The 13,492-nt window shown below is 40.1% G+C and overlaps 1 protein-coding gene across 1 annotated transcript in view; it reads right to left on the bottom strand.

Moving 5' to 3' along the window:
* The window catches only part of TBC1D16 (TBC1 domain family member 16), a 63,155-nt gene extending 49,846 nt beyond the window's left edge, over window positions 1-13,309 (bottom strand). The window contains exon 1 of the mRNA XM_075177946.1: window positions 13,202-13,309. The gene's annotated coding sequence lies outside the window, so the exon portion shown is untranslated. The remainder of the gene's footprint in view (window positions 1-13,201) is intronic.
* Between the last annotated feature and the right edge of the window lie 183 nt (window positions 13,310-13,492).

Genomic DNA, 13,492 nt, shown 5'->3' with positions numbered 1-13,492 from the left:
AGACACGGGCAGGGCCGGAAAAACCCGAGGACTAACTGGGCTATAGCCCAGGGGCCTCGGGCATCCAGGGGGCCCTTCAAAGTCCTCAGCAGCATTATTGATTGGGGCGGGGGCGTCCCCAGCCCGATCAATGCTGCTGAGCACTGTCAGTGCAGTCATCCGTCCCCGGCGCTCAGTAATCTACATACTGAGGAGATCTCGCGAGAGTTCACTGTCGCAAGATCTCCTCACTAAGGAGCTTACAGCGCGCCGCGGAAGGAGGACTGCACTGATAGGTAAGTGCTTGGGGGGCCTGACGGGGGGCGGCTCACATTGGGGGCGTCACGGGGGAATGGAGGCCCCCTTAGCCCAGGGGCCTCCATTCCCTTAATCCGGCCCTGGACACGGGAGATAACCCCCTGAAGGACTGGACGATGGGGGACTTCCAGTCTCATTACATATTTAGTATAGATGGTTCCTATTTTAACCGCAACACTAGAATAAATAACTCTAAATTGTGTTGCCGAAGTCTGTAAGTCTCATTAGATGAGATAAGAAACTTTACTGCATCAGTAGAACAAGGTTTACCCGCATCTGATAATGTCACATACATCTGCTCTGTCCCCGTTACACAATGTTATCTATTATACAAACAAACACTGATATTGAAGTGTTACGTAATGGCACCGAGGCAAATACACCATCGCCAAAATAAACAAAGAACACAACTTTGAGTGTTTAACTATATACAATTATTAACAGCATTTATTTCTACAGCACCAGCAAGCTCTGCAATGCTGTACAGTGGAGAACAAACACAATGATAAAACAACAACATACATACAAAGGGGGAGATTCAATTCAGCGCACCTCTATAAGTCGCGAGAAAAATAAATGATCGCGATACCTTAGCGTAAAGACCGGCAGTGTGGTAATGTACGTCTGCACTTTGCGGCCAACTGAATCTCCCTCAAGGAGGTAAGAAGGCTCTGCTGGCACCTTACGGTCTACAGGGAAAGAGGAGTGTGATACATGAGGTTAAGAGCCACAAATTGGATATTGGTCCAGTTGGAATGTAGAAGGTCCAGTCACACAGCAATGTTGGTTTGGGGGTCAGAGGGATGCTAAAATATGTTTTGTGTGAACTGTGTAGAGGGGTGTTAATCAGGCAGATTTTAGGGTGGTTAAGAAGGTTCTCTAACAATCTGATAAGCTTGCCTGAAGACTTGTGTTTAGCGGAAAGTCTTGTTGTACGAGGGAGGAAGTTCTTGAGTGAGTGCGGCCCTGATAAAATCCTGTAACCTGGAATGATAACATATACTGAGTCTGGATGAGAGATGCAGATCTTGGCCAGAGCAGAGGAGTTGAGTTGGGAGATATTTTGAGACAAGGAAAGAGATCTATGTTGGTGCAGTTTTGTAAATGGCTTTATATGTTGGTATAAATAGTTTATATTTGAGCCAGCAAAGTACAGACAACCAATGTAGGGACTGACTGGGCAGCTGTAAAACAACACTTTGTGGGAAAGATTAGTCTACAACTGCAATCAAAAGAGTGTAGGTATGAAAGTCTGGTTAGGAGAAGACCAGTAAGGAGGCAACTGCGATAGTCAATACAGGAGAGCGCATGAATTAAACTTTTTGCAGCGTCTTCTGTGCGTATTCTAGAGACGTTTCTCAGATATAAGGGACGTGATTTGGAGACAGATTGAATGTGGGAAACAAAGGACAATTCCAAGTCAAGCGAACTTGTGTAAGGTTTGTCTTCATGTTTTTAACGGGACTAGAGACAGTCAGGTTAGTAGTGTCATCTGACTGGTGGGAAGAATAATAGGTCAGTTTTGAAAGATTGAGTTTGAGATGGCAAAATGACATCAAAGAGGACAATCAGTAACATGGCCCAACACGTATGGTGGGTGAGCTGGTTAAGGTACATTTGAATGTCACATGTACAAAGGTGCTACTGAAGCCCAACCAAACTTGTCCGTTTTCCAAGAGAAGTGCTATAGACAGATCAAAGCAGTGGGACTAGGACAGAGTCTTGTGGACCCCAACTATTGAAGCAGTGAGGAGAGATGGATCCAGAGACAAGAACACAGAGGAACGATTGTGGACTTTTTATTTTTGATTAACATTTTTGAAAATGTATTTTGTCCAATTGAAATGTATTTATAAAAAAAAGCCATGGATGTGTTTATTGTAACATATTTTTTTTCAGTATGGGGAAGGGGGGGGGGCAGTGCAGCCACAAGTTTCCCTGAGAACAGCAACATAGGACCAGAATAAGGAAACAGACTGGAAGGACACCATAACATCACATCAGCTGACATGTATTACATGTGGTTGGTTCCTGACCTCATGTATCCTATAGTAAGGAGTTCCTACTCCTTACTATAGGATACATGAGGTCAGGAACCAACCACATGCAGGCAGCTCAGTAATGGAAAAATAAAAATATAAAACATTACTAAATTTTATTAAAAAAACCCAGACTATTTTGCCCCATAAGTGCAATTAACTGAAAAAAATTATAATTCTTTCATTAGCTTTTCACTGATGTTTAGTTCCCTTGTCATGCTACATTTTTTAAGCGCACATTTGCAATCAGTATTAGTTTGTATCATAGCAAACAGTGTCTGTCTGCCCTGTCTTTGCATTTTTATATGAAGATATATACGATGATATACACACGACAACTTCTTGCTTGTGCTTTTATTGTCAGGATGGCAAAGTAGCTCATAACACAAAGTCCCACAGACTTTCTTGTGACCCTAATGCTAAATTAACAGAAACCAGCTCCTTAGTCACCAGCCAACTTGTTCAGCATCGGTCACACTGCATAATGAACCACTCAGACTTAAAAACTTTACACTCCTCCCACAGCCCTAGCTTGATGGAAAGGTGACACTCCCACCTGGTCTATATGGAGGAGTTCTCTTCAGGTGCTCTGCTTGATTGGTCTCACTGCAGACCCACCCTGTCAGCTGTGGAAAAAGATATCTCTAAAAAATGTCAAAACATGCAAGTTAAATTACACTTTATGCTATTATTTTGTCACACTGTCTTGCCCTTTAGATGGTCAGCTGACTACCTAACTCCCCTCTTGGAGGCCTGTGGCAAACCACTCTCTTTGTCACAATATATATATATATATATATATATATATATCACACACACATACATTACAGACAGACAGACAGGAAGATATTTTTTTTAGAATAAAACTGAAATGTTGGTCACAGACCTTGAGTGCCGTATATTGTTGATATGATAGAATATTTAAGGGATTAAAGTTGGGTTAATATGGGTTAATAATATATTCTTTGCCCTTTTCTATTGGTTAGTATATCATATCTATCTACCTCATTACAAACATAGCTATGTAAAAGGCACTTCATAACTACTGCATAGTAACAATAACACTGCAAGTCATGGTTTTAGTCATGGCTCAGTAGAAATGTCTACTTATGCCCCTTGCCCCATAACCCAATCCTAGTGCCAGTCACTTATCACTCGGTGCATGGGCATAACCCTTTTGAGCTAACCTAATCATAATGCATAACCATTAAAAAAAAAAACACATTTTCAAAGAAGCAACATAAGTAGCTGAGTGAAAGTATGAAAACTTAAACAACAGAGTTCCTTTGCACTCGAGAGTGTTTGTATACACAGTATTTATACACTTGCTGCTAGATATGATCTAGGAATTAGTCTGTCTGCCACAAAGAAGCTTGGCACAATTCACATTCCCAGCATACCCTGCCCACTCTGTAAACAGGGGACTTACTTCCACTGCTAGAAATCTGTGTTGGTGAAACTTAGCAGAAATCAAATGGCAAGTAATCCATGGATCAGTATAAAGTGGATACCAGCCAATAATACATGAGGTGTGTGTATGTGACATGGGCACACTTCAGGTGATGCACACACGAACACCTTCTAGCTGTTACCTTGCTTTTTATTGCCAGGAAAAAGTTTGCACACACTTTCCTTGTGACCCGAACACTAAAATAACAGAGATCAGCTCCCTAGACACTGGTCACTGTCTAATGTCAGCAACACCTAAAAAAAAAAGAAAAGGACATGCTTAAATACTTTACACTCCTCCCACAGCCCTAGCTTGATTTACAGGTGACACTCCCACCTTGCCTTAAAAAGGAGATCCCTGCAGGTGTTCTGTTTGATTAGCCTCAGTGCAGACACACCCTGTCAGCCTGCTGCTAGCTGTGGAAAAATCTGTTTTTAAACTACTTCAACATATGTAAGTTAAAGCAGACTATTTACTACTATTTTGTTACACACATGTCCTCCACCTGCATCTCGAAAACTTAGGTGCATTACTGTACAAAAGTGCAACTCTTATAGAAGCCTGTGGCAAACCACTACCTTTGTCCATATATATATATATATATATATATATATATATATATATATATATATATATATATATATAATATCTTACAAGGGGACACTGCAGCGCATGGTACTAACTCATGCCCCTAGAATGCAACACTCTTCCATGCAGGCAGCCTAAGAGAGGGCATTCCCAGTCCACACTTCATCTCCAAATTGGCTTGCAGACTAACTATATTGTTTGCAGCTCGGAGCTCTGTGAGGGGAACTTCTCACACTTCACTGTAAAGAGAAAGCATTTCAGATAGTTTAATCACTTTTTTTTTTTTTTTACAAAATTGGAAGTTTCCAAGAGAAGGAAATCCCACAAGATTGATGAAGTAGATATCAATCAAATCACAGATTGGGTGCCAATTTTGCACCTTAGGTATCCCCATCATTTATTTTTTATTGAATCAACCAGGAGGGGAAAAAGTATGTAATAAAAATATATAAAAATAATGACCAATAATTACTAACTATAATAACTACAGAGTCAGACAAAAGAGTTACAATAATACATAGAACCATACAATACACATAGGGAAAAGAATCAACAATTTATGGAACACGAGGAGTACCCTAAGGCAAACAGAAGGGTAAAACATGATACCAACATTCTATCCCTTCCAGAATTATCTGTTTGACTGTCATATTTTTTAATTGTTCAGGTTGTCCCTATCATTTGTCATACTTTTGATTTCTCTATTCAAGCAAATGTTATCTTATTTTTTTTTTCAGGACTGAAGCAGATTTTTCTTTAGTACCATAGAAGAGAAAATGTAACTTATTTTATTTAGGATGCAGGCCATGGAATAATGAATAGTTTACTGCAGTGGGTATATTATTCCTAATACGACCACACATATTCTAAATTTTAAAAAATAGACACACACACACACACACACACACACACACTGAAATAATGAAGCAGTAGACTGACAGACAAATATGTAAGGTATATACACTGAAACAAATACACACTTATTGTCGCAAAGCACACTCACCTGAGCCTGCGTGACAAATGGTTAATGGCAACAAACCCACCTGGACTGTCTAGCAATGATTAAAATCCCCTTTTAATATCACACGCTTATTATTAATTCTAAAATTGCACCACCAGCATTTGGTTTCACAGACTACACCGTAAGAAAGACTTAGATTACTCCCCCATACTCAGAATACCATTACAATTTATGCCCCACTATAATTAAACTTATTAAGTTATGTAGAGCTATACATGACCAAGCTTAAATAGCACATGAATTCATTAAGAATACAGAGACAGAACCTTATTAAATGTGGCTTAATATGAGAAAATACTCACAATGCTTAATGTATATAGATTTATAAACAAAATTACACATAGTAAAAAAAAATAATGCAAGAATTTCTTACAAAACATAAAAAGGAGAAATACAGATATAGGATAACTTACACAAGTTCCTATGTGTTGTGGAGGATGCAGAAAGATGGATCATTTCTTTGGCCTCTAAGAACATGACAAATTTTATAACAGTGGCTTTTTTAGCTTTCCTATCCTGTGAGGTAGCTAGAAGCGAGCGGTGTGTATGCTAATGGGTTATTATGACGGCCTTTTATGACTTCCACTGCTCACACAATTCAGTGGGGAATTCTTAAAAATGACCTATTCGTTGGCCCGGACATCATAGGCATATGATTTTAGCTCCAAACAACCAATCACAAATTTACACAGATACATATTAAAATGACCATATTAATTATTTGGGACAAATGTTATTACCATATCTTCGCTAATTAGTACTTCATAATGGCATTGTTAGGGACCCATCTTCACTGATTATACATACATGCTGACTTTGATGCCAGTAAGAATTATGACCCCCCCCCCCCCCCCCCCCCCGGATGCGTGCATTTAGCGCTGACCCCCCAGGATGTGTGCATTTAGCACTGACCCCCCAGGATGTGTCCATTTATCAGACCAAGACCAATCCGGGCGCCCCGGCGGGTCCAGGCCTCGGTCCTCCCACCGGCCCCCGGCCTCCTAATTCCTAATAAAAGTCAAGTTTTAGCATTCATACTTTGATCTCAATAATTAACTTGTCACATAATTTTGGGACTTTAAGAGTGCACCAAGGTTCAATCGGCATCTTTTCTTTCCCTTTTTCCTAATTAGTACTGCTATCTACACTGATGGTTGCACCCTCCTGTTCACTAAATTATACTAATCTCCTGATATAGAATAATAAAGAACATTAGGAGATTGTAAAGTCTCTTCATAAATATATTAAATAATAACATACAAAAATGTATTCACTAGTGTGGCATAGTCTCTCCTCTGTATTCGTGTTTCTCAATATGTAAGTAAAGTGTTGAGCATGATTTTTCACACACAAACCCCTTGCTATAGATCACAGTACTTCCCATGAGCTGAATGAAGGTCACAGTGACCTTCAAGAACATGATCCACATTGTGTGCCACCGGGAAAAGAAAAACTTTATAGTTTGTTACCACTTATTTCGTAGTGCACGTTTCCAAGCATTTAACAAGTTCTAAATGGAGGTGACTTCCCAGGGTTCTTTTTTAACTAAGAGGGATAGTACCTGTATAGAATTATACCAGCACTGGTCAACTTTCAAGTCAGCTTTGACTTCTTACTGATAATTCTTTGATAACAGGAGGTCCATTTGTTGGTATTTGGTCACAAAATCACACATTGTCTAAAAGTACAGCTAAGAGTGGGAGGGTCCATCTGTATCAGAAACTATAAATTATTATTTAGTGATAATGGAATGGTATGTTAAGGTCCCAAACCCAAATCACTATTCTGTGACTCCAGGTGGGCTTATAGAACTCATGAGATGTACACTGTCTATAGTACTTGTACTTGATTTGTGGACATCAGGCTTAGTGGTTAGCACTTCTGCCTCACAGCACTGAGGTCATGAGTTCAATTCCCGACCATGGCCTTATCTGTGAGGAGTTTGTATCTTCTCCCCGTGTTTGCGTGGGTTTCCTCCGGGTGCTCCGGTTTCCTCCCACACTCCAAAAACATACTAGTAGGTGAATTGGTTGCTATCAAATTGACCTTAGTCTGTGTATGTTAAAGAATTTAGACTGTAAGCTCCAATGGGGCAGGGACTGATGTGAGCGAGTTCTCTGTACAGCGCTGCGGAATTAGTGGCGCTATATAAATAGTTGATGATTATGATCATGAAGGTCTAGAATCAAGCTGCATGAAATCAACATTGACCTCATTAAAGGATTACTCTTTCCAAACATCTTAAAGTCTTCTTTCCCATTTTGTAGCCTCTCCATTGTGACCGCTGAGCTGACCCAATACTCCCCCCAAGCTCAGTGTATTCTCCAAGCCTCCGAACCTGGAAAATTGTCAAAGTATGGAGAGTGGAAACGAGGTGTCAGTTTGTGGCTAATTTAGCTACATACTCTCTTATGTCTGCTCAGTTTGTGAATTCACACAGAAGAAACCCCTATGGTACAACTAGGGAGGGGAATTTAAGCAACATTTTATTTGGAGTAGGGAGTTGGCCTTTAACCATATTACAGATGTGAGCACCTTAAAGGACACCGTTTTTCTATAATCTGGAAAATAAACACCTATTTCTATTTTTTCTGGCATAAAGAGAAACTGCAGCCCTACCACAATCTAAAGCAAGACATGTCTTCTACTTAAAAATAACGAACCACTATGCCTAAAGCACAGGATAAGTAGGGACTGGTCAACAATTGCCAAATCCATATCCTGTCCCACATTACTGCTGCAGAACAATCATAGGCCGAAGGAAACATCAGTTTCCTCACTCTTTTCAGTACTTCTTTTCATCTTCATGAATGCATAAAAACTGGTCGCAAGAAGTGAAGTTAAAATTTTCCATAACAGAAATTATCTGGAGATTATATACTGAAATAAGTTAACTAATTGGCAACTACCAACTGTGAACCTCCCATAGACAGGTGTGTTTATTTTTAAAATAAATTCAAATATTTTAATAGTACATAGGACGGGATCCAATCAATGGATGAAAAAAAGCAAATCTTCGCAAAAGGAGTAAATACTTATGTATCCATTATGGTCTTTTTTTTATTTGTAATTAATTAAAAAGAAAAACAACTCTAAAAACAGGTGCAATATTGTCATGTTGTAGTCTCCAATAAGTAGATAATTGTTACATGTTAAAGCACAATAATGAAAAACATAGGGTAAATGAGTGGTTAATTTGTGCAGCGGTTTCTAAAAAACAAACATTCACTAAACAGACATAAGTTAGACTATACCGAGAACTTTATTTATATTCCTATTTATTAATGATTGTCAATTATAGTATTGCCCCTTCTATTCATGTAAAATAGCAGCTAAACTCCAATGCCGCTCAGTGGCCAAACTATTAATGTTTCAGGTAGACCTAAACGAAAAAATAAAATATTGTAGAGAATAGAGCCCTATACTGGATTTTGCAAAGAGTTGTTTAAGTGAAGCCATTAGCTGAGGGCAAATAAAATATTGTGTTATACTTCTAAAGCACTGACCATTAGGGGTTAAAGATTTTTTGCAGTCAGCCAATCACTTTGTAGGGAGTGGTTTTGCAGGAGGTGATAAATTGACTTGGATTGGTGGGCTGGCTCTCTGGGTTCCTGGATTTCAGATACGTCCCACCCTCCCTGCATAGGTTTGGTGATATTTCAAGTTAATTTCTTGTCTCAAGACAAGGAGCAGTGGGTAGAAGAGCAATGCAGTCAGCAACTAATCGAAGGTGCTACCGTTGAATTGGCCGCACGTCACTGCCCCTTTTGCAGTAACCTGACTCTTGGTCCTCTGGGGCGGAGGATACCCTGTCGTACCGCACAATGGGGTCTATTTACCAATGACCGCATAATATGAATGAAACTTTTCAATCCTCATCGCATAGATGCGGATTGAAAAGTTTCTCATATGTATTAAAAAATCAACACAGGAACAGCCGTTCCGAAAAACGGCTGCTCCTGTGAAGATTAACACTTACCTGTCACTGAAGTCTTCTCTTCTCCTCCCTCTGCGGTGCTGCTCGACCCTCTTTCAATCCCTGTGCGCATGCGCCGACCAGTAAACTCGGGCATGCGCACAGAGATCCCTGTCTGACGGAACCTGAGGCAAGTGTGGAGGGGTCACATGATCCCTCCACACATGCGCTGTGCAGCCCTGCTCGTCAGAGCAGCGCTGTTTTCAGTGAAACTTTTCAATTATGGTAATGTACGCCAGCTTCAGATGGCGCCAGCTTCAGATGGCGTACATTACCATGATTGAAAACTAAGTATCAGTCATTGATACATAGCGTTACTGAGCACTTCCCATACACTGTTATGGGGAGTGCTCAGTAAACCGATGAGAGAAGCAAAGCAGCAAATATCTGAGATATCTGCTGCGATGCTGCAATAATACATATTAATTTAGTGGCAAGTCCCCGAAAACTGCTGTTTTCGGGGATTTACCTCTAAATTAGAGGGGAGAGATCTTTGATAAATAGGCCCCAATGTGAGTCCAGAAGGGGCCAGTCGCGATGACGTCAAGTTTAGTACCGGCCAATGGTAAAGACTTGGGATTCGTAAAGTCTTGGGACAGCGGTATTGAGATTCACCTTACGCTGTATTGGTTTAAAGATTGGTTGGTAGCTGACTGCTTCGCTCTCGTCGCCATCAGAGTTTTAAATAAAATTTCCCACTAAATAAAATATGCCCTTTTGCCAAAATTATATCTTGTGTCCGTGTCGTTATTTTTGATAAAAAGGTTATCAAGTTTAACTGAAAGGTATAAGTGTAATGATAAAAGGTATTAGCACTGAGTATTTTAAATACTACACTTGTAAACTTGATTTATTGTCAATTTTTTTCACAAATAACACAATATTGTGTCTTCCAATTAAATAGTACATGAACTTAAAGTATTTACGGTTTGTACATTTAATAGACCGAGCCTGCCTTATATACGCTTAGAAGCTGTTGCCCAACCTGATAAACCTTACCATCTGGTCTGACTGCTCTGCTGCAGCCCAGTGGCTACAACTAGTTTCACTCTTTATACACACATACGCGTACACACACACACACGTACACGTACACACACACGCACACACTGGAAGTCAGAGGAGATTTCATTTTTAAGTGATTGTTGGATATTGATCAGCGTAAATGAATTAACTGGGAAACTGTAAATCTTATACTTTGAAAGTCAGGAACGTACCAAGGCTGGAAGTCCTATACTTTGCATGCAAATAAGAGAACTGTTTAGTACTGGATATAGATCTATTGTATACTCTGTCAACTGTACTGAATTTAAAAGTCACACTAGGCATTGAGAATATACAATACTGGTACTTATTACAGATGTTCCAAAAAGCCACATTAAAGGACTTGGAATTCCAGGCCAGAGCCATAACTAGGGCAATGTGGCATATGCCCCTGGCCATGGATGCCAAGGGGGCATCAGCACAGGATCAATTGTTTCATTTATTAACTACCATGACTTATATTATGTTTATACAACTGGGGCTGTGCAGACTGCTCATCGTCTGTTCTCAAGTCCTCACTCTCCTGAGGCAGTACAGCATCTTGCTTGTCTGCATACCCTATACATGACAAATTCCAAATAAATAACCTCAGATTAGGCACTGACAGCTCTAAAGTTGTATAACTCGTCCAACTTTATATAAATGACACCATTTTTTATTGAGGGGGATGGGGGGGGTTGCACTTTTGGGCTTTTGCCAATATTGGAGATTTAAGTGAGGTGAACGGTTAATCCCTGACTCTTTTACATACAACGTTATTTAAAAATGGTGGCATTCTCGATAGGCTGCTACACATGGAAGCACACCTGCCTGTATTTGGGATGTCTATATGCTTCTTAGTTATCTCATCTCTCTCCGCAGTAGGAACAGCATGGTGGCTCAGTGGTTAGCACTTCTGCCTCACAGCGCTGGGGTCATGAGTTCAATTCCCATGGAGTTTGTATATTCTCCCCGTGTTTGTGTGGATTTCCTCCGGTGCTCCGGTTTCCTCCCACACTCCAAAAACATGCTAGTAGGTTAATTGGCTGCTATCAAAAATTGACCCTAGTCTCTCTCTCTCTCTCTCTCTCTCTCTCTCTCTCTCTCTCTCTCTCTCTCTCTGTGTATATGTTAGGGAATTTAGACTGTAAGCTCCAATGGGGCAGGGACCGATGTAAATGAGATCTCTGTACAGCGCTGCGGAATCAGTGGCGCTATATAAATAAATGATGATGAAGATGATGATGATGATGATGAAATCCGTCCATAACACTTCATGTTGCCTATTTTGCTCTATATGGTGGGCTGGAATAATTAAGAAGGGGTTATGCAAAGTGGAAAACCCTTGAAACAGTATAATTTATTTGTATGTGTTTTTCATCTAGTTTCCATGAGAAAATGGAACGGTGTTAAGGGAGGCTGAAAATTCCCCCCTAGGTCTAAAACACACTAAGTAAATCTGTGAACAACAACTCATTAGTATTGTGATTGTCGGATCATTTCATGGGTACTGGAGGTGAAGGATATGATGACAGTATAATGCACTGAACAAGTCAGTGTGCAAGACCGTGTCGACTTTCAGCCTCTGATTGTGAAATCACTCTTTGCAGCAGGATCTGCGGTTTCCTTCCCATGTGGCTATCACATGTTTGTGTTTCTCTGGCTTCATCCCAGAAGCATCTTACTACAAAACCAATGTGAGATAACTGACAGGGATGGGGGAGGAGAAGGCAGAAGACCCTGACAAAAGAATAACTTTGTTTTACAAAAACTAAATGACAAGACATTAGTCGCCTCACTACTAATCTTATTTTTTTTTTAAATATAGTGCCAAGATATAGAGCAGGATTTTAGATGTAGTGAATAAAACAAGAGTATCTTAATCAGATAGACTGAAAATAATAATCTGGAGGACCCTGTGCTGTGGATGCTATTTTCTTAGTGACAGCTGCATAGTCTATTGACAAACTATAACATTATATACATAACTGTATAGGGCCCTAGTCCAGAGGTAGAAAGCTGTGTGCTTATAAAAACACATGAGACACTTGATACACCTATGGGAACAATTATATCCACTGGGTCTTACGCAAGCTTCATTTTAGTTAAATACATAATCACAGTTCTTTATATGTGATCCAGTTTATTTATGTAGTGCATAGATATACAGTGTCCATAAATCAGCAGGACATACTAGTTGCAAAAATATTAATTTGCATCTCTTTTTCAACAAATATTAACTTATAAAGCCTAAAAAAATTAGTAGGGATAGATGTTAAGAACTACATCTAACAAAAAAAAATTATAGTGCAATTGATCAATACAAGAAAAATAGATAAATCTTTGAAAATCCTTGAATATCAGGGACAGTGGGGAACTATGGGAGAGCTTGGTGTAAGTCTGTGATCTTGAAACTGGACAATGTATAGGTAAGACACTGATTCATTCTAAAATATGACTTTATAACTACATAGTGGAGACAAAAAAGGTCAATACTTAATTTAGTACAGAACAGAATAGAAGCAGAGCATCCTCCTGACACCACTAACCTACACATAACAGTATCAGGCAAGAGGAGACCTTAATGAACTTGACACCACTTTTTCCAGATAAATGATCCTAGCAAATAAAATCAGAATTGAGAGTATTCTGTAGTGAAATTCATATCAGAAATACATAGGAGACCTGGGGACAGGCTGTATAGGAACCACATGTACATTGTCCATGCTGATATATTACCAACCAGTGACCCGTGTCAGCCCTCTGCGGGTGTCCCTGCCACCCCCACCCCATGTGCTTTGTCCTACCTGCCAGCCCCGCTCTTCTCCCGATCACAGCCCAGACCCCAGCTCTCTGCCAGCGGGACACACAGCTCACACTGCCCCGTCCGGCCTGAACCACTGGCAGCATACACTGAGCGGGCGGGGCGGATCCGGGTAACTCCTTCCCTGCCAGACTGTACAAGGCAGGATACGTGTGTAATACTGACAGCTGGCTGCTGGAGCGTGGAGAGAGACTGCTCTGAGTCATGCAATATACACTATATATCTTAATACACTATCTATATATATATATATATATATATACAGCTAGGCATG

This window comes from Mixophyes fleayi, chromosome 6 (genome assembly GCF_038048845.1).
Source record: "Mixophyes fleayi isolate aMixFle1 chromosome 6, aMixFle1.hap1, whole genome shotgun sequence".
NCBI classification, from domain to species: domain Eukaryota; kingdom Metazoa; phylum Chordata; class Amphibia; order Anura; family Limnodynastidae; genus Mixophyes; species Mixophyes fleayi.
Note: the sequence above shows the minus strand (reverse complement) of the source record. Positions and strands in the feature narration are given on the sequence as shown.